The sequence below is a fragment of the Bufo gargarizans genome, chromosome 2 (genome assembly GCF_014858855.1).
Source record: "Bufo gargarizans isolate SCDJY-AF-19 chromosome 2, ASM1485885v1, whole genome shotgun sequence".
NCBI lineage: Eukaryota > Metazoa > Chordata > Amphibia > Anura > Bufonidae > Bufo > Bufo gargarizans.
In genome coordinates, this window is record NC_058081.1 from 534,975,101 (window position 1) to 534,995,539 (window position 20,439).

The following is a 20,439-nucleotide window of genomic DNA, read 5'->3' on the forward strand; positions in this document are numbered from 1 at the left end:
ACAGAGAGTGTTCCTCTTTCACAGTTCTGGGGATAAATGGATGATGGGAGTTATCTCTGTACTGGCCCCTGTTATATTTATACATAGTTATTAGATCTTCCCTCAGTCGTCTTTTTCTACAGTGAATAACCCTTATTTTGCTAATCTTCCAGGGTAGTTCCCTCATTATATTACTTTAGTTGCCCTCGTCTAAACCCTCTCCAGCTCTGCTATGTCTGCCTTGTTCACAGGAAACAGAACTGTACACAGTACTCCATGTGTGGTCTGACTAGTGATTTGAAAAGTGGTTGGACTATGCTCTCATCACGTGCCTTATTGGCCTTGGTTTTTTAATGGGACCTGATGGTGTCTTCTTCTAGGGTGTTAATTGGGACAATTTCTTTTTCTGGCCTGTATGAGAGCTAAAACAGACTCGGTTCTGCTGGGTGGTGGTCGGAGCCCCGTTGGGGGAACGGGTCTCCTCCGTGGAGGCATTTGAGTACATGAGATATGGTGGTAGCAGATGGCATAACTGCCCACTAGGAGTCCAGCGATTGGCAGACCGCTCTGATGATTACGGTTTAATTTACCCGCTGGGAGTCCAGCCTTTGGCATACCGCTCCGATATTATGGTTTATTAAGGTTTGCTGCTTTAATAAAGAAGCTGTGGCCGATCACCACCCAGCAATAAAATGATACAGTTGTCGGTGTCTTTTGTTATGGGTCAAGGTTGGGTAAAGGGGCCAAGGGTGATTTAAAGGTGGTACCCCTTCCCCTGTTTCCCTGAATACCAGCAGTCTCTATGGGGCACTTCCGGGTCCGCAATTCCGATCCAGAAAAAGATAGAACATGTCCTATTCTTGTCCGCAATAGCAGACAAGAATAGGCATATTCTCTTAGTGCCTGCAGTGTGCGGTCCGCAAAATATCAATACTAAGCTAAATAAAAAGGCAATAATATAAGGGTAGAGTATATTCTTCTGCTTTTCTATGTCACATAGAATACATAAATATATTGTGTGCAGTGCAATGGTAATCTCCCACAACATTTGAAACTCTCTAACTCTTTTCCAGATGGTAAAGGATTTTGGGGTCAAAAGCTTCTAAGCCATGAGGGAAACTAAATGACAAAACATAGGTGATTGTTGGCCCACAATGCCTAACAAGATCATTAATCCTAAAGAAATTGAATTTGGTCAACTGTTTTTGGAGAAGGCTGCAGTAAAAAAAGAAGAAAGGTAGGGACATTTCTGGAGGCTAATGAGATATTAGGTAGAAGTTTTGGAACTTCCAACTCTGTTAGAGGGTTTCTGAAGTTGTGATTGGGCCTTTTCTGGAAGAAAATCCACCATAAATGCAGGTTGTTACAGAAAACGCTTTTTTTGGTACTTTTTTTGCTGCACCAAAATAGCAACAAAGCTGCAACGCGTGGCAGCGCCTTAAAGGGGTTATCCACTAACAAGTGCTCCCCCATATGCTAGGCCCCTCACACTAATTCTATTTACCTAGCTTCCCGCGTCACTCCTGGTCCCTGCACTGCCAGTGTTGCTTCTCCCGGTGCGCGGATGAAAACATCTGGTGTCGGGAGGGCAGCCAATGGCAGGCGGTGATGGGGACGAGCCTCCCTAGCATTGCGGGTGTTCCCGTCACCGCCTGCTATTGGCTGTTTTCCCCCGACACCAGATGTTTTCATCCATGCATGGGGAGAAACAGTGGCGGCGGTGCGAGTGTGAGATTGAGAAATAGCTTTTATTGCATGAGCACTGTTATTTTGCTGTTCGGCCACAAGATGCCGCTGTTTCCCAGCACAGCACAAAGACTGCACAGATTACAATATGCATAAGAGGAGTGGCAATCAAGCTGCAGAGAGACAGGAAATCGCCATCTTGTAAGGAGAGGAACTGAGACAGTGTGGATCCGTCGCCATCCAAGTGTTTGGAAGTGTTCTTTGGCATCCAGAACTGCAGCCCATGGGAGCTGATCGTGTCCAGGACCCGGATCTCATCCAGAAAGAGGAGTACTGCTGCCCAGAAGACAAAGTACATCTGCCAGTAGTGCTGATGAGAGCTGAGGAACAGATTGCCCATTCTGTGGTAACGCATGTTCGTTTGAAAGCATGCTTATTCGGTTTGGAATCAGTGGAGACAGAGCAGACCCGGGTGGGTAAGACAGATCAAGCACGCACCTCAATATGCAATTGGCACTTAAAATACTAGAGACTGAGATAGATCAAACCTGCCAGTAGTTAGTGTTGCTGTGTGGCAGTCTACAAAGAATTGCTGCTTATTTATCAAAAGGACTTAACAGTTAAAATTGTGGTTCACTCCGGAGAACATAGAGGACTTCACCATAATCTCCAGTTATCCCAGCGTGTTTATCGGGAGTGATATATTAGGCAGTAGGCACGTGCCACATTACCATTTTTGGGAAAAGGGAGGGGGAAATTACTGTATAGACTGGTAAGATTGTAAGCTGCTGTGTTGCACCACGGGCTAGCCAGTATCTTACAGCCCAAACAATCGTTCCTGTTCTTTAGCGTAATAACAGGTATGGCGAAGCAGTTCTAACTCTGCTCGCAGTAGGTAAATTTGCATAAGTGTTTTCCGGCTACCATTGGAGGGTATGCAGCGTCCTACTCAGGACACGTGGGAACTGCAAAATAGCTTTAAAACTGCATTATCATATTGCATGTCATTTTGTATTACAACATCTGTTGTATTCCTGTTCATAGGCTGGTCTGGTGTAATTTAGACATCCCACCATTAGATGGGGATAGTACTCAGGCCATATAAATACCTAGGTCAGGTTTAGTAGGGAGGTTAGGGAGATTGGACAGATTAGTGAGATGGTTCTAGAGTAGCAGAGTCAATAGTTACTCTGGGGCTACACACCACACATTAGTGGGTGAAGCCAAATACAGAAATGAGGTAGAGCCAAGGTATGAGGCGCAGGAGAGCGTTTTCCTCCTGTGACCTTCTTAGATCCCAGAACCTACAACCAGAGGATAGCGTTTTCATCCCTGGAGAAATTTAACCAAGCTAAAGAGAGACATCGGTGATAACAGCCATTATTAAAGGCTTAATGGACACCTTTGCGCATGGTGGAGGACAATCTAGCTAAGCTACAGGCAGCCTCACCATACTTTGAAGAATACAGATTATCTACCTGTTTAAGGGCTTGGAAGATACAGAGACAAAAGGACTAAGCATACCAAATAAGCATTACAGGCAACCTCACCAAATAGCTCTGGTTTACAAGGGACCTGAAGCAAAGTTACCTACCACAACTACTGATACAGGACCTTGAAGCTAAGCTAAACCCAGCCAAACCTATTAACAGTGGATCAACAGGATTCCTTTTAAACTGCAAAAGACTGTATTCTGTTTAATGTACCTACTGTAACTGGAACCAACATCAGTAAAAGTTGTGAGTTGTATCCTACCACTGTCTACTTCATTCTTACCATTGGTTGTACCACCATTAACGGTACTGGCGTCACGACAAATACCATCAAGGGACTCAGCCGCAGCAAGCACCCTAAGCACCCCTGACACCAAGGGCACCTCAACCTCCATCTTGGCTGAAGTTTCCCTACCACAGAGCGTGCCCTGGAGGATTTTGTGCTGTCTTCCTCAACACTGTGCTGCCAGCCCCGGGAGGCTTTCTGCTAACCGTGAGTAAACTGATGAACTGTGTTGTTATTTGGCCCCTCATCGGCCCACCGTGCACCTCACGTGTTGCCCCTGCAGTTCTGGCTGGCTGCAGGTGCCGTGCTGTGCAACACAGGGGTCTCGGCTTCCGGGCTGAGTGTATATAATGTGATTTTATGTTCACTGCATTTGGGATTGTGTTTGATATCCTGTTACAGTAAAATGTCTGTTTTACAAGAGCTGGTGTCAGAGTTGTTTTCCTTGTTCGTGACTTCGCTGTACTAGGGAGCACACCCCAGTACACGGCTTACAGGAGGACCAGGAGCTGTGCAGGGGGCCGGGTAAGTAGAATCAGAGTGAGAGGCCCAGCATATGGGGGAGCATTTGTTAGTGTCGGATAACCCCTTTAAGGATTTGCCGGTGTGGTCATCAGGTTCCGCAACTTCCTGTAAACGTAGACATTTACTTCAGCAGATCTGTAGGCAGACGCCTATGCAAATACCACAGAGGTTCTCATTAATAGTATTTAGAAAGCAGAAAGAAAATAGCTTTACGGCAGCCCCATGGGCCATAGACACAATGAACTGAAGGAGACCTCATTGACTTCTATGGTAGAGGTTTTTAGGCATGCTCTGTGCCCTGTGCAGAGGTCTTTATACAAGGAAAGAATAGATAAGATTTGATATCACCTACTGTGAATGGTGGATCCTGTCTTATCTATAGGTGATATCTCCTTATCATTACAGACAGGATAAGCAGGTAACTGCAATAACGTGATCTGTACAGACCAAGAAGTGGCGCCAATTATTAGACTTAGTGGCCAGCGCAAAAACTGCAGAATTTTATGGGTTTTGTTTAAATATAATTATTAACATGGAAAATTAAAAATAACATAATCAAAAATTGTTTAAAAACATGTTTAACATTAAAATTTGATTTAAACAATAGGTCATTTTCTGATGACACCTTCCCTTTAAGAACAGGCAAACAGGCAAGATAGCCTACCCCATAATCATGTTCAGGAAATAAAATAACCTGCACTCAGAGAATAAAAACTGATTCCAATTGCCTGCAGGGTCTTCTGGCATGGAAGGCTGAGTAACATGTTAAGGCTACTTTCACACTAGCAGCAGCCTTCTCCGGCAGGCTGTTCCGGCGGGTGAACAGCCTGCCGGATCCGTGCTGCCACTAGTGCACGCGTGCCGCCGGAGGTCCGCTCCGGCACCATTGACTATAATGGGGACGGGCCGGAGTTCCGGCGGCAGCATGGCAAACATGCCCAGAGGCGGCCGGAATAAAACTACGACATGTATGTGAGTGCACGGTGGGCTGATTGGGATGGTAGTTGTACTCACAGTTTTGCAGCTCCCTAGGTCAGCGTGCAGTGATGGGGAAGACAGCACTAAAACCTACGGGGCACTCTCTATTGCAGGGATCACCAGCCAGATGGTGGTCGAGGTGCCTTTGATGGTAGTGGGTGTTTATGGTGCTTTTGCGGCTGGGCTCCTGGCAGGGCCGGCTCTATCAAAAGGCAGCCCAAGCGGCTGCTTGAAGGTGCAGAGAAGGGGGAGGGGCGGCGCCGGGGCGGAAAACAATTAACTTGCTAACTTACACTTCCCCGCTGAGCCTGTGTGCCGAGCAGCACGGCCACTCGCCGGCCCTCACTGTCTCAGTCACAGAGCGAGCGGCACGCAGGCTGAGGCAGTAGCCGCAGCAACACGAAACACACACACACTCTCCCTGAGCTACGAGACCCTGGTGTATTTCGTATATATTAGCCTAAGACAGGTGGTTTGGACAACCGCTTCTTCAGGAGTTGGAAAGCGATATCTCTGTTCATTCCATTCTGTTGGTATCTGGGCCTTCTGGTACTTCTTGGGATGTCCTCTCAGGAGTTCTTGTATCGGCTCAGCAATCTGGGCGAAGTGAGGGATGAAACGTTTGTAGTATCCTGCAAAACTAAGAAAACTTCTCACTTCTTTTACTGTGGTAGGAGTAGGGCAATTCTGGACTGCAGCTGTCTTTTCTGGATCTGGCTTGACACCTTCCGAACTAACATGTCCCAGGTATTTGACCTCTGTTTTTAGTAGGTAGCACTTACAGGGTTTGATCTTGAGTCTGTGCTTGATGAGGACTTGAAAAGGTTCTGCAAGATGTTTTAAGTGGTCTTCTTAGGATTTAGAGTAGATGATGACATTATCTAGGTATAACAAGACAGTTTCAAAGTTCTTGTGGCCTAAAGAGCGTTCCATTAGTCTTTAGAAAGTTCCAGGTGCATTACAAAGTCTAAAGGGCATGTAGTTAAATTCAAATAGGCCCATAGGGGTAGTAAATGCTGTTTTTTCCACTGTCTTCAGGAGCCATGGATACCTGCCAGTACCCACTGGCTAAATCCAGAGTAGAAAAGTAAGCTGAGGATCCTAATGCTGCCAAGGACTCCTCAATTCTTGGTAAAGGATAGTCATCCTTACCTTGTGGGTAATTTCATTAATCTTCCTGTAGTCCACACAGAATCAAATGTTACCATCTTTCTTTTGGACAAGGATTAGAGGTGCAGCCCATGGACTATGGCTGTCTTTGATGATTTTTGAATCTTTCATCTCCTGGATCATCTTTTTCACAGATTGGTACATAGTTGGTGGTATAGGCAGGTGCCTTTCTTTGATTGGAGGGTGTGAACCCGTAGGGATGATGTGCTTGATTACATTGACCTCTCTATAATCTGAAGGATGTTTGCTGAAGGCTTGATGATGTTCCTTCACAACTTTTAAAACTCCTTCAATTTGTTCCTCAGGTGTAGAAGTATCTCCAACATTGAATTCTTTCCACCATAAAGTATCTGGAGTATGCTCTTGAGTATTCAGCTTCCGAGTAGACTGTTCAGTCATAGCTACAGGTATACTTGAGAAGTGACTTTTAACAACTGAGCAACAGGGCAGTGCTTGGTCAAGGTTATACTGCTACTACTTACGTTCAGGAGACGAATTGGCACTTTACCTCGAGAAACGGTCACTAAGCTTCTTAATGCGAGCACAGCAAATCTCTCCTTTCGCATTAGCAAATTTCTGTTGTGCACTTAATACACAGAGGGTCTGTTGTATCACCTTTTTGCAGGTGGGTGAAGCGGTAGACATAGACTTGTGTAAAACTTCAAGCATTTTAGTATAACAGTTCCTAAGGACATTCATTCCTAGGACTACTGGAGGGTTGTTATCTTCCCTGACTTGTCATGATACCTTTTTGGGATTGTGTGGTTCCTCCCACCTGAAGAGTTGGCTCCCAGTATCCATTTACTCACACGGGTTTCCCGTTGGTGGCAATAATGTTCAGCCAGGATTCTGGTGGCTGTGTCAGCTGGTTGTGGTCCCAGTATTTCTCAAATGCAGTCTGCTGGATAGTTGTGACTTGAGATCCGGTGTCCAATAAGGCAACAAAGGGAGCCCCATTGATTCGGAGAACCACTTCTGGATAGGATCTTACATATCTGGGCATCCAGCTTGGATCTTCTGGACCGACTGCTTTACCTCCCGAGGGGCGGTCCTTGGACTCGGGGGTTGACCTTTTAACTACCAACACATCATTTCTGTATGGACTGGCTTGTGACAGTATCTACAAATGGGTTGCTTTTGCTTGTTAAAGCGGTCAGTGGGGCGTCGACCAGAGTTTCTGGGATGTCTCTGTAAGAGATGTCAAAAATAGGCACCCCATAAGAATAAACTAATATCTATATAATTTCTAGCTTCAACAATCCACAAGTATGACGGTATTATATTAAATTCATGACATTGCTATTAACCACCAGTAGATGGCAGCAGAGCGAAAGCTTGAATAGCAGAGCTACAAACAGCAAAGGGGAACTGAATAACGCAGATCTTGGTTTATGGGAGGACAGGATTTACTGCTACATTTCCTGTATCGCCATACTGAAGGTTAGGTGTTTGTCCATCCCAGGTAAGGGAACACAAATTCAGAGCCATAAATAGGCTAAAATGATGTAAAACACATTCCTATAATCAGCTAAGGCTGCTGTGATGCAGTGTGAGTATATAAAATATGCACAAGTGCTAGTGAAGTACAATGAGGTTTCACATGGTACTAATATGTAGTGACTATGATTACTATAGAAGCTGATGTCACTCTATGATATTATACTGCACTATTGGTTTACTGTGATGCAGATTAAAGAATCCGAGAGCAACTCTCATGTTAATAGTTTAATATCTCTTATAGGAAAGTTATACCTGTTAGTGAGAATGTATTATTGAATATAGAGATGTGTATTAATATGGGAGGACAGGATTTACTGCTACATTTCCTGTATCTCAATACTGAAGGTTATGTGTTTGTTCATTGCAGGACATGTTTAATAAAATCACTTCTGTCTTCACCTAGCTCGCTCCCTTCGCACATTGGAATTATTGACCATACTTTCAGCATATGTGCAACATCTCTTTATAATCAGGAGAGTAATGTTTGCTTGGTGACGGTGTCTTATCCTCCAGCAATAAGGGTTTCTCCTACTGTTCTAGATTTTGGCATACTTTCTCCAGAATTTTGGTTAGAAAATTGACTTGATCCTGAACTGCATCAGGAATGGGAGCTTGTGTTTCCTGACTGACTATAGAGTGACATTTTGGAGATATAGCTGGCTTATTGACAAACATTTAAGCAGGCCTAGCAGGTTCTGGTTGTGGGTCTTTCCCCAGAATACTAATAGCTATCTCTTGGCAATGGCTGGACTGAGGCGGAGCCCATAAGGGTTGGCCAACATGACGGGGGGATTGGTTTAGGGAGCCCCGGGGGGGGGGTCTTGGATTGGTGAGCTGGGAAGGGGGGTTGGTTATAGGGAAAGGGGGAGATGCAGGCGGATCTGGATTGGTTCAGTTGAGGTAGGGGGAGGAGCGAAGGGGTTAAATACATCAGGGAGGTGGAAGATGGCAGCCATTTTGATTACTTAAGAGAAGCTGGGAGTACCTGTTTGGAGCGATGGAGCAGCTTGAAGCGGCAATTCGACAGTTGCGGGCGGCAGCAGAGGTGCGTGGCTGAGGATGGGCCTAGGAACAAGTGCAGAGGAGGCTGAGGCTCCTGTTCTGCCTCAGCGACTTGCAATCCGGCCACGGCGGGCGAGGCCGCTGGCGCGCTATAGCCCTTCTTCCTCCCCCCCTCGGGCTCAGTGCCGCGTCAGGAGCCCTTCTCAGGACCCTTCACGTTGGGTGCCACCAGTCCCAGCTCCCGCCGGCAGGCCCTGACGTAGAAGGAATCCAACAAGTAGGCGGAGCCCAAGGGGTGGCCGGGCCCGGCCATCCCTTTCAACTAGCGGAGGCAGCGTGGCATCGGGACCTGCCACGGCGGGCACCTCCTTAACTCCTCGGCAAGGGAGGAATGTGATGCAGTACGGGGCTGTTTTTCGTGACGAGGAAGGTAGCAGCAGGCCCCTGGTGCTGAGTGGAAGCCTCGCCCCCTGTGCTACCGGCAGTGAGTAGGTTAACCCAGGCGTCCCTGGCCTGAGTGGGGTCAGGGGACAGGGTGAAGGGAGAAGATGCGGCAGCCGCAGCCGGGATCCTGCTTCTAATGGGGAGTCTTACCTCACCTCCGGGTCCCAGCTCTGCCAGGAGGCAGATTGAAGATGGAAGCTCCGCCCCCCGGGATCTGGCTGTGGATATGTTCGACTTCGGCGTCCCTGGTCCCAGCACTTCCAGGGGACAGTGTGAAGTGTTAGTACTGTAGCTGCAGGATCTGATGGCATACCCCAGAGAAGAGGACGTCTGGAATCAGGAGTCGCAGCTGATGGGAACACAGCACCCTGTAGCCAGGTGAGATTTCATGGGGACCGTTAGCTCAGGTAGTGCATGGTTTGGGGGCCGGGGGGCAGTGGGCCCCAATTGGATTTAAGCAGGGGTCTGGGGCAGTATTTAGGGGGTTGGTGGCGAGCTGAGGACTGGGGGGAGGATCACCTTTACAAGCATGGGGGGTACAGGGTTTGCCGGGATGTTCTGGGTCAGTGGGGGAGCCTTGGCGAGGGTGGGAGGGCAGGCAGAAGTAGATAGTGTGCGGTTGGATGATAAGGCCAAAGGGGAGGTTTATGTTTGTTTTGAGGGGCCTTTGGGGGCTCATTTGAAGTCCAAGGTTCGGGAACGGATCTGGAAAAAGGAGCATGTGGAGATATTCTCTCTCTTCCCCTTGAAAGATTTAATTTGGATAGGGCATGAAAGGACGATTGGAAAAAAGAGGATGAAGAAAAATGCCTTTTTAGATTAATACCGCGGATGTTTGCCAATTGGTTGCAGGCGTTTGCGATATTGGCAAGTGTTATTGGGGAGAGGGCACCGGAGAATTGTTCAGCGCTGTTTTGTTACTTGGACGCTATAGGGGAGGCATATCGGGTATTCGGAGGAGTTGCTTGGCTGCGTTATGACGAGCAATTCCGGCACGAAAGGCGGTGCGTCCGGAAATGAGGTGGAACCACAAGGACATAGCCTTGTGGTTAAAAATGACGGCACCTGTTCGATACGAACACTTGCCTTTCTGAGTGAGGCGGGCAGTGGCTGGTCATTCAACATGGCAACGGCATCAGCAAAGGGCTTGTGCTTTGCTTTTAATGAAGGAACATCCAATAAATACCCCAACCATGGGATGAAAACTTCTTTAAGCAAAAAAGCCTTTGGCAATACTATTACTAATACATAACCTACATAGAAAATGCCAGACCGCTAATACTGATTAATTCTTTATTACAAAACAATCACAATTAAATAAATCACAATTAATTACATGCATGATTAAAAAGAATTGGTACAGGAGATAAAATAAACGGCATCACTGGAGGAGACATTCAGTGGACGCAGATCCCAATTAGTCCGCCATAATTGTTACTAAAGTGCATATATAGGATACAATGAAGGCAGGACAGTGGACACAAGTCCTAATTGATCCATCATGATTAGTCTAAAGTGCATTATAGAATTCCATTGAAACAAGACATAGGACATTACCCATACTGTGTCTCCTCCAGGATGGCGCCAACCCCAACGCGCGTTTCAGCGTACCTTCGTCTGGGGGTAGCGTCATCACTGGAGGACCTGGTTTATAAATGAGCATCAACCAATCACCGCGTACCAGTTACTTGCCGGTTTGTCTGTCATCGCGACTGCGCCGGAAATGATCTATATTGCAGGATGCCGGCATCCAAGGACCCACGTGACCAATTTGGATCACCTGACCCTCGTATAGGCACGTGGTCCGGATGACGTCACTTGAAAGCGCACAGGATTGTCGCGGCCCCGTGACGTCATCCTAGCTTACTTCAATACTAAATCATAGCAGGACGATCATATTAACACTTAAGCGGTGAGGGGACGCAAATATATCGGGTGCGACGCGACTATAGAATACATAGGAGTATATGGAAAAATAGATAATCCGGTGGCCACCTTAGTTTAAATAAAGAGAATACGAGACATAAATTAGAACATGATGCATGACAATGATAATAATAAATGTGAGATTAGATGAAATGATAAAGGAATCAAATAAAATCATGATAATAAATGACAATCGTGATGACAAATGAAAATTACAAGTGAAACAAGTGAATCACCCATATATCCCAAATGGGGCTTTGTCCCGTGTGGGAAGTGCATAGCATGCCCGAATATGGAGAGAGCAACCTCTTTTGATGACACAACCAATACAAGAACCTTTAAAATAACACAATTTCTCACATGCGTAAGCACAGCAGTCGTGTATTATGCGAAATGTTCTTGCCCAAAAATTTATGTGGGTCTAACTACGAGGGAGTTAAAAGTGAGAGTGCGAGAGCACGTTAGAGATATAATGGCAGCAGCCGATGAGGAAGATCTGGGCAATTTAAAACCAGTTGCGAGACATTTTAAAATACATCACGGCTGTAATTCCGTGCATTTGAAGGTGCGGGCGATTGATTGTGTCATGAAAAATATTCGGGGTGGCAATTTAACAAAAAGATTGGGACAACTCGAGTGCAAGTGGATTTGGAAATTGAATACACTGCACCCAGGTGGTCTAAATGAGTCCACTGGTTTCTCCTCATTTTTGTAGGTCAATGGGTCACATGGGTCTCCACACCCAAACAAGGGTTTTTTCGTTTTTCGTTTATACATTTTGTATTTTAATATGTTTAAATTATTTTCAACCTCCTTTCTCTAGGGTCATCACTGGTTTTGGTTGATGTTTCCATCTTGTGACTCTCAATCCGTGTGTTTTGCACATGCGCATTGGGAGACACGATGTGGCGATGCGATTATGCAATAGGAGTAGTGTGGGAGATGGACTTATGGAGTACGGACACTGGCAATAGGCTGGCTAATAAAGTCCTGTCCGTAGGGTCCATGCTTCTATTTCCTTTGTACACTTACTCTTCTGTGTAGTGGCTTTCCCTGGGGGAGGTTGTTAATTAGTTTAATTTCGAACTGTTTACTGACGCTGCGGGTGGTTCCGGTTTTGGGGCATTCTGTGGAGGTCAATGGTGTGCTGGATGCTGTCCGGTCGCGTTGTTTGAGCGCGGCTGGGTGAGGAATTTGGCTTTATTAGAGCTGTTCCCAATTGTTTTGGAGGTTTTGCTGTGGGGGGACCGGTTTCAGAAGTGGAACTTGGTGTTAGAGTGCTTGGAGCTCAACGCTTGGGTGGTGGCGGTGCATGTGCCGGGGGTGGAAAAATGTATTGCTGATGCCCTTTCTTGTTCATAGTGGTATTGTTTTTGGGCGATTGGCCCTGGAGGCGGGCCTGGTTGGACTGGCATGTCCGGCTTGCCTCTGGGATCTGTTGGAGGAACCGTAACGGGGCTCATTCAAGCATCATTGGCGCCCGGTACGTGGGCTATGTATTTGAGGGCATGGCATTGTTGGGAGGTTTGGTGTGGGGTTGGAGGATTTGGAGTTTTTATTGTTAATGTTCTTGGGGCACTATAAGGAGAAGGGCTGGTCAGTGAGTAAGATTAATGGTTATATGGCAGGGCTGGCGTTTGGTTTTAAATTGAGACGGATTACCGATTTCACCAAGTCGTTTCTGGTTTCCCAGGCATTGATGGGTTGGCGTAGGTCGCGGACAGGGGAAGATACCAGAAGGCCGGTTTCGTTCGCTTTACTGTTGGAATTGGGTGGCCAGCTGAGGTGGGTGTGCTTCGGAGTGAGATGTCCGGTTATTTCGTTTGGCTTTTTCTCTGGCGTTTTTTGGGGCACTTCGTGTGGGTGTGCTGGTGTGTCTGTCGGCACGCAGATTGGGCCGGCTCATGAGAGATGATGTGGACTTGTTTCCCGACAGGGTGGAGTTTGAGATACATTGTTCAAAGACTGATGTGGAAGGCAGGAGACGTAGAGTTGTTTTGTTTCAGATTGCGGAGTGTGTTATTTTTCCAGTCTGCTGTCTTCAGGAATATGGGGCGAGGGTTGTCGTATGGCTTTCTCCACTGTTAACGCATGCAGATGGATCCTTCTTGTCCCGTTTTCAGGTTTTGGCGGTGTTTTACAAATGTTTACAACAGTTGGGGTTGGATCGAGAGGGGTACTCCAGCCATTCGTTTAGGATTGGGGCGGCAACTGAAGCGGCAAGGTTGGGTTTTGGGGAGGAGGTCATAAAGCGGATCGGGCGTTGGGAGTCAGCGCGTTTTAGGTCCTATATTCGCTGAATTGATTGTAGGTGGTTTCATTTGAAGACGAGGGCTTGTGGGGATATTTTGTTTGTTTATGGCAGTGTTGTTCTTGCATTATTTTCTCGTTACAGGTGCCGCACCCACCCTGGTGTGGATATTGGGGCACTTTTATGTCTTTTGGGGGGCCCCCCAGGCAGCAGTTTGGCCGGACGGACAACAGTTGCGGTTTAACCGGGATTCGGTATTGGTAAGATGGATAGGGCGTAGGGGCATGGTTTGGAGGGGGGTGCTGCCTGAGGTACGTCGCTTTGTATGGATGGATAGGGCGCCTGACGTGCTGGTGGTCCATGCGGGTGGTAATGATTTGGCGGCAAGGCCTATTAGGGAGTTGGTGAGGGATATCAAGTGGGATATGCTACGGTTGTGGTCGTTGTTCCCTGGTTTGTTGACTGTGTGGTCAGATATAGTCCCGAGGCGAGTTTGGAGGGAGACACGGTCGGTGGAGGCTGTGAACAAGGCCCGTGTCAAAGTTAATCAGCATTTTGGAGGTCAGATGGGGTGCATCTCAACGCAGTGGGGCTAGATATGTGGTGTTTGGCTTTGCAGGAGGGAATTGAGGTGGCCCTGAGGATGTGGAGGAACATGCAGAATTGACGGGTCAAATCTGCGCGTTGTTGGCGGTGGGGGCTCCTTGGAGTTGGTTACTGTGGAACTTGAGGACATTGGGAGGGCCCCATGGTTGGGGCTGGACTCCCATGGTGGGCGAGCTGTTGTGGTGGATTTAGGGGGGCCATTCTGTGGTGCTTCCGAGCTGGGTGTTACGGCTGGAGGCAAAATGGATCACCCCGGTGCGACAGCTCGGGGTTTTGGGGCTTCAAAGACCTCCCCCGTTAGAATTTGTATAGTTGTGAATTTTATGGTTATTTATCTATTTTATATTAATAAAACGGCTGCTGTGGCCAATACGATCCAATCAGTTGTCTGAGTCTTATGTGGGTTGGTTGGGTGTATAGGTATTGGTGGAGGGGTAATGCATTGAAGGAGCAGGTAAGTGCGAGAAGGGGTGAACAATATATAACCAATACCCCCATCATAAAGTCTAGGAAGGTAGAATTTGGGTGATGTGCAGCTAACATTTTTAATTGGCATTTTAAGCTTTCTGTCCTAACACCTTCAATGAATTGTTCTCTCAGCGTTTTATCTTGATCCTCTGCCTCATGGGGTTCTACCTGTATAACAGCTTGCAGGGTTTCCTGTAAGGATAAGGCTACTTTCACACTAGCGTTCGTCGGTCCGCTCGTGAGCTCCGTTTGAAGGGGCTCACGAGCGGACCCGAACGCAGCCGTCCAGCCCTGATGCAGTCTGAATGGAGCGGATCCGCTCAGACTGCATCAGTCTGGCGGCGTTCAGCCTCCGCTCCGCTCGCCTCCGCACGGACAGGCGGACAGCTGAACGCTGCTTGCAGCGTTCGGGTGTCCGCCTGGCCGTGCGGAGGCGTGCGGATCCGTGCGGATCCGTCCAGACTTACAATGTAAGTCAATGGGGACGGATCCGTTTGAAGATGCCACAATGTGGCTCAATCTTCAAGCGGATCCGTCCCCCATTGACTTTACATTGAAAGTCTGGACGGATCCGTCCGAGGCTATTTTCACACTTAGCTTTTTTTTTGCTATTTTAATGCAGACGGATCCGTTCTGAACGGAGCCTCCGTCTGCATTATTATGAGCGGATCCGTTCAGAACGGATCCGCCCGAACGCTAGTGTGAAAGTAGCTTAATGCAAAGTCTCTGAGTGACTCACCGGGCTGCTGTCTCTTGCTAAAGAATCTCATCTTGACCTCTGACACAGTCCTGGGTTCAAAAGTGGTGTAGATTTGTTCAAATATATGCTCCATGGTTCTTTTCTCCGAGCTTAGCCAGGATTTCACTTCTCTGCGGGTTGCTCCTTCCAATTGCACAATGAGGATTTGCATTTGCTGTTCTGCTGACACAGGGTACAATCTGAATATCGACAACATTTTTTCTTTAAATTCCCTTAAAGCATGAGCTTCCCCAGCGTATCATGGGAACCAGGGTGCTCCTAAAAAATAAGGCATCGTTAAGGGCATTAAGCTTGGTGCTGCAGCGGCTGGTGCTGCGACTGCTGCAGGGGACCTGTTAAGGTCAGGCTGCTCACTATCTCCTTGTTCAGACATGGCAGTGACAGTCTTTCAATATAATGCAGATTAAGTATGGTTTTACACACTTTTTGAGTTGCGTTGCTATGGGCAACCGCTACTTTGTAGGTCCTTTAAGAGTCGCTGTGACAGCTTAATATAGAGGAGTATGGTGCTCTGCAAGGCAGATTGTGATCCCAAACAGTCCTTATTAAGGTTAATTTTCCCAACTGCACTCACCGACTGTTTTACCAGCAGCAAATAAATGCAATACAGTCACTTGTATGGGTTTTTTACAGATGCTGTAAGCTTCAGCAGTGATCTGAGAGCACATATATATAGTCTATAGTAAGAAACAGAGGATTTGAATCCAGCTTACATAGGTGCAAAGGATTTGGATCCTGTTCGTGACACCAAAATTTATGCAGTGGACTCGACCGCAGGTGCAGTATATGAGTGCATGTGGGCTAATGGGGATGGTAGTCGTACTCGTCTTCCCCACTCACAGCTCCCTGGGTCGGTGTGCAGTGATGGGAAAGACAGCACTAAATCCTACGGGGCACTCTCTATTGCAGGGATCACCAGCCAGATGGTGGTCGAGGTGCCCTTGATGGTAGTGGGTGTTTATGATGCTTTTGCGGCTGGGCCCCTGGTTGTTCGTGACGCCAGCTCCTGTGGGTGCAATTAGATGATGTAGAATAAGGAGACAGAGTTTCTTAGCAAACTCCCAGTACTTTATAGTGTTGAGCGCGAATATTTGAATTACAAATATTTATAGCGAATATCACAAATTTGCAAATATTTCGACTATAGTGCTATATAATCTTTTTTTAGAATATTCATAATTTTTTTCCATCTGAAGTTATGATTTCTCCCTGCTTAAGTTGCTTGTCAAGCAACCTAAGCAGGGAGGAATCATGACTTTAGATGGAAAAAAATGACGACTATTCTAAAAAACTAATATACCGTATAGCACCATATTGAATATAGTGCTATATATTCGTATTTCAGTATATTCGTCATTTTTTTCCATTTGAAGTGAACACTGTTCACTTCAGATGGAAAAAAATGATGAATATTCTAAAAAACGGATATATAGCACTATATTCAATATAGTTCTATATATTAGTTTTTTAAGAATATTTGTCTTTTTTTTTTTTTTCATGTTGGTGGGTCCGGCGGTGGAGCTGAGCTTCTTGGGGATTGTTATTGACACGCAAAGAATGGAATGTAGGCTGCCGCGGGACATGTTGGACGATTTGATAGAGGAAGTGGGGAGGGCAGCTCGGTTGCGAAAAATAAAGTTGTGGTAGTTGTAGTCCCTTTTGGACTATGGGGAGGGTGTTTAGCAGACGGTTAGCTGGGGCAACGGTGGGCGTGACTTCACCACATCATTACATTCGTTTGGGGAGGGAGTTGCGAGCGGACTTGCAGATTTGGAGTTCATTTTTGGAACGGTACAACGGTCGCTCGCTGTTTATGGATGAGATGGTGAATGCATTTGATTTTGAATTGCTTACGGACGCTGCGGGGAATGGCGGATTTGGGGCTTATTGGGAAGGCCAGTGGTGTGCAGGGAGTTGGCCGTCAGGTTGGGCCAAAAAAGGATGGTTGCGGAACCTGGCTTTGCTAGAACTTTTTCCCATTGTCTTGGCTGTTTTGTTGTGGGGGGAGGGTTTTCGGGATAAGAAGGTGCGGTTCCACTGTGACAATTTAGGGGTGGTGCAGGCGATAAATGGGCTATCAGTGTCATCGCCGTTGGTAGTACGGTTGCTTCAGCGATTGCTGTTTGAGTGTTTGGCACTGAATGCTTGGGTGGTGGTGGTGCATGTACCAGGTATGAATAACGAAATTGCTGACGCTCTTACTCGTTCACAGTGGGATCGATTCCGGCAGCTGGCCCCGCAAGCAGAAGAGGTAGGGAAGGAGTGTCCGAGCGGGTTGTGGGAGGTTCTGGAGGAACCATAGCAAGGCTAGTACAGGCTTCCTTGGCGCCCAGTACGTGGGCAACATATCTAGCAGCATGGAAATGTTGGGAGGAGTGGTGTAATAGTTTGGGAGGCGGGATTTAGGACGGGGAGGTGTCGTTACTGCAGTTTTTGGGGCAATGCAAGGATGAAGGCTGGTCGGTGGCGAACATTAACCGGTACATGGCAGGGTTGGCATTTGGTTTTAAGTTGCAGAAGATGGGAGTCATTACCAAATGCTTTTTAGTCACCAGAGCTTTGAAGGGTTGGCAGCGGTTGGGGGCGAGGGTGGATGGTAGGCGTCAGGTTTCATTTGAGTTGCTGTTAAAGCTGGAGGAACAGTTACAGGGGGTTTGTAGTTTAGAAGGGGAGAGGCAGTTGTTTAAGTTGGCCTTCTCGTTGGAGTGCTTTCAGGGCTTTGCGGTTGGAGGAATTGGTTTGTCCGACGACCCGGCGGGTGGGAGGTTTGCTTAGATCGGACTTGTCAGGATCGGGTAGAATTTGTTATTAGGCAGTCGAAAACAGATGTGGAATGGAGAGGGAAGAGGGTGGTGGTGTTCAGTGTACCGGGCTGTTCAATGTGCCCGGTTAGTTGCATGAGGGATTATGAGTCAGTTGAGTTAAGGGGTCGTCCGTTATTAGTGCATGTGGATGGCTCCTTTTTGTCAACTCACTGCTGTTTTTGACAGATGTCTGGTGAGGTTGGGTTTAAAAGGGGAGGGGTATTCCAGCCACTCATTTCAGATAGGAGCGGCCACCGAGGCGGCTCGGTGGGGTTTAGGGGACGAGGTAATAAAAAAAATAGTCGCTGGGAGTCGGTCCGTTTTATGTCGTATGTCCGGATCAATCGTTTGTAACTAAAAGGGCCGTGGGGGAGGTGTTGTGGGCATTGTAAGTTTAGCACGAGTTAGGTGAGGTTGTATCGTTTTTTTGACTTTCTCGTTTCAGGTGCAGCGCCTGGCCTGGTATGGATACTGGGGCATTTGTATGTTTTCTGGGGAGCCGCCTGGGCAGCAGTTCGGCCGGACGGCGAGCAACTTGGTTTCCTGCGGTCAGTGGCGGTGGTAAGGTGGATAGGGCAAAGGGGTATGGTATGGAGTGGGGTGCTGCCGGAGGTACACCAATTTGTCAGGTTGGATAGGGCGCCGGATATTTTGGTGCAGGAGATCTTGGGTGATATGAAATTTGATTTGTTGAGATTATGGGCCCTGTTTCCGAGGTTGATAACAGTGTGGTTTGATATTGATCCGAGGAAGGTTTGGAGGGGGGCCTGCTCGGTTGAGGGAGTGAATAGAACAAGGGTGAAGTTGAACCGAGCGATGGGTCGGTTTATGGCCAAGAATGGGGCAGTGGCTGTGAGACATAGAGAGCTGGTGAACGGAGTGGGTTCCTTCTGGAGGGCAGATGGCGTGCATCTGAATGGAGTAGGTATCGACATGTGGAGCTTGGAGTTGCAAGACGGCATTGAGATTGCTCTTGGTGTGTGGAGGGACGCGCAGTCTTGAGGGGTCAAGTCTGCGGGTCTGTGGCGGGGGGAGGTCCTTGAAGTCGGTGTTGTTCTATGGTAATAAGGATGGGAGGGCTCCACGGTGGGGCTGGACTCCCAGTTTGGGCTGAAGTGTTGGTGGGCCATTCAGTGGTGCTTCCGAGCTGGTGGGAACGGCTGGGAGCAAGTTGGCACCCCAGCGGGGTAAATTTGGGATTTGGGGGCTTCAAGGACCTTCCCTTTGGAAGGCATCAGTTATAGATATACACTCACCTAAAGAATTATTAGGAACACCTGTTCTATTTCTCATTAATGCGATTATCTAGTCAACCAATCACATGGCAGTTGCTTCAATGCATGTAGGGTTGTGGTCCTGGTCAAGACAATCTCCTGAACTCCAAACTGAATGTCAGAATGGGAAAGAAAGGTGATTTAAGCAATTTTGAGCGTGGCATGGTTGTTGGTGCCAGACGGGCTGGTCTGAGTATTTCACAATCTGCTCAGTTACTGGGATTTTCACGCACAACCATTTCTAGGGTTTACAAAGAATGGTGTGAAAAGGGAAAAGCATCCAGTATGCGGAAGGTCCTGTGGGCGAAAATGCCTTGTTGATGCTAGAGGTCAGAGGAGAATGGGCCGACTGATTCAAGCTGATAGAAGAGCAACGTTGACTGAAATAACCACTCGCTACAACCGAGGTATGCAGCAAAGCATTTGTGAAGCCACAACACGCACAACCTTGAGGCGGATGGGCTACAACAGCAGAAGACCCCACCGGGTACCACTCATATCCACTACAAATAGGAAAAAGAGGCTACAATTTGCACAAGCTCACCAAAATTGGACTGTTGAAGACTGGAAAAATGTTGCCTGGTCTGATGAGTCTCGATTTCTGTTGAGACATTCAAAATGGTAGAGTCCGAATTTGGCCATCCCTCATGACCACCATGTACCCATCCTCTGATGGCTACTTCCAGCAGGATAATGCACCATGTCACAAAGCTTGAATCATTTCAAATTGGTTTCTTGAACATGACAATGAGTTCACTGTACTAAAATGGCCCCCACAGTCACCAGATCTCAACCCAATAGAGCAGGCATGTCCAAACTGCGGCCCTCCAGCTGTTGCAAAACTACAACTCCCAGCATGCCCTAATAGCTGTAAGCTATCCAGGCATGCTGGGAGTTGTAGTTTTGCAACAGCTGGAGGGCCGCAGTTTGGACATGCCTGCAATAGAGCATCTTTGGGATGTGGTGGAACGGGAGCTTCGTGCCCTGGATGTGCATCCCTCAAATCTCCATCAACTGCAAGATGCTATCCTATCAATATGGGCCAACATTTCTAAAGAATGCTATCAGCACCTGCTTAAGTTGCTTGACAAGCAACAGCCTGCGGGAGAAGGCTGCCGCTAGTGTGAAAGTAGTCTTGGAGCGTTCTCATAAGTACTTGGGTTTAATAAAAACTGTTGAAGAAGAGGATGTTCTTGCCCCAGCTGCCAATCTAAAACATTCGCAGGATGGAAAGCTAAAGGGGTTATGCAACCCCTCTAATGATCCCCCTAATGCCAGGACACCTCA

At 47.4% G+C, this 20,439-nt stretch overlaps 1 protein-coding gene across 1 annotated transcript in view; it reads left to right on the top strand.

The window, feature by feature from the left end:
- Positions 1–7,546: 7,546 nt before the first annotated feature.
- Positions 7,547–20,439, top strand: part of LOC122926627 (estradiol 17 beta-dehydrogenase 5-like) — a 28,774-nt gene continuing 15,881 nt past the window's right edge. Inside the window, exon 1 of the mRNA XM_044278060.1 lies at positions 7,547–7,579. The gene's annotated coding sequence lies outside the window, so the exon portion shown is untranslated. The remainder of the gene's footprint in view (positions 7,580–20,439) is intronic.